Raw genomic sequence first — 1,843 nt, forward strand, 5'->3', positions numbered from 1 at the left:
AACATCAAATTCTTTATATGTACAACATACTTATCTACCACCTACTAAGAAATGTAATTCTTGAAATTTTTTCGTATTTTTTTTAAATATAATACTACTCCAATGAGCTCCTGTTCCATATTATGTCCACCATACTTCCAGTAAGTTCACCATGATTTTTTATTTCTTTGCACTTTGTTGCTTTTTGCTAAAAATGGAATCATGCGATAAAACCAGTAGAGCGTTGATAACATACATTTTTGACTGAATAAAGGTACTTACGAAGGAGTGGGTTCACATTGTGAACAATCAGTGGGTTTATTTTCCTTCTGGATTCCGGATTTCTGAAAAGATTATCTATGCTATAAATGAAAAAATCTTACACATTCGTTATGTACTTAAAACAGGGGTACATATCAAACATCGTCTATAATACAATTATCATCAAATTTAAAATAAAACCAACTTACTTCATTAATTTGTTCCAATTGTAAGCATTCTTTTTCCTCCAACCTTTATGTTTCTTCTTCTTATTTTCTTTATTGTCCCCATTTGTCTCATTTTGTCTTATCGTGTTGTCACCCTTTTTTACGATTGCGCGAGCGACACAAGTTCCCCGTGTGACAGCCGTAGCGGGAATGACTCGTGCAGCGATCGGGGTAGGAAGGTACAGGGCGGCTCTCGCTATATTGGCTGGTCGCGCGCTAATTTCAAGTATTTCTTGTTTATTTCAAAACCATCGCATATTTCAAAATTCTAACACGGTAGACGTATAGGTTGTATATTTTATAGTTAATATCCAAAAAGTCGTAACTTTACGTTTGTTATTTTGAAGATGCCAGAGATTAAAAAAAAATAACAATGATAACTTTGTATTTTTTTTCTATCGAGAAAATATCATGGAATCATGTTTCTAAAACGGTAGACGTATTGTGTTACTATTGAACTTTCTTGTCAAGAATTTTCATCACGACAACTTTAATAATATAAAAATTACGAAGGTTTGAAAAGGGCCGTAAATGTTAGAAAAATTAATTCATCACCTTAACCACAAAATATATTTATTATTGTCATAATATAATTTCCTTAGATAATTTCTATAATATAATATCATTCTATATTTGATTTAAATAACTTTCTTTATTAAATTCCGTGTCAGTGACTTAAGTCTAAGTCGCAAACCAGTGAACAGTATTTAATTCAATATATCAAGCAAGTCAATCGTATAACCTAGATTGGCTTTATCGTATAAATTTTTAAGAATTAAGTTTAATAGACGGCTGAAAGTGGCTATTTTAAAGATTTTCGTTCAATTATTTCAAATAAAAAATATGAAGTGCGATTGTGTACGTAACTGTAAGCTGTTACAACTTACAACATAATAGTTATAGTTGTATACGTAGTATATTATTATTAGTCTGTGGTTATAGTGATATATTCTTTACTAACTTTCCGCCCGCGGCTTCGCCCGCATTTTCAAAGAAAAACCCGTTCCCGTAGGATTTCCGGGATAAAACCTATCCTATGTCCTTTCTCGGGTATCAAAATATCTATATACCAAATTTCATGCAAATTGGTTCAGTAGTTAAGGTGTGATTGAGTAACAGACAGACAGACAGAGTTACTTTCGCATTTAAAATATTAGTATGGATTGCACACTATTTTTAATTTTACAATACAAGTATATCAGAAGCAATTGGCGGCTTTATTGCTAAATAGCAATTTCTTCCACGCAACCAGTAAGCATGAAGTTTATAGTTGCGGGAAGATAGTGTACACATAAAATAATAATAAATCATGAGAATAATATTTGAATACTAAATAAATCCGATTTATATGAGTTTCTTATGAGTAAATTGGCTTG

The 1,843-nt window shown here is 31.4% G+C and overlaps 1 long non-coding RNA gene across 1 annotated transcript; it reads right to left on the bottom strand.

Moving 5' to 3' along the window:
* Nucleotides 1-961, bottom strand: LOC149907723 (uncharacterized). The gene is made up of 3 exons (XR_016456845.1): nt 450-961; nt 262-323; nt 1-187 (listed from the first exon to the last, which is right to left on the bottom strand). It is a non-coding gene; the product is annotated as an uncharacterized LOC149907723 (long non-coding RNA).
* Between the last annotated feature and the right edge of the window lie 882 nt (nt 962-1,843).

Source organism: Colias eurytheme, chromosome 6, assembly GCF_061535395.1.
Source record: "Colias eurytheme isolate Ceu_HAF_F1 chromosome 6, ilColEury1 Martin Lab GWU primary, whole genome shotgun sequence".
Lineage (NCBI taxonomy): Eukaryota > Metazoa > Arthropoda > Insecta > Lepidoptera > Pieridae > Colias > Colias eurytheme.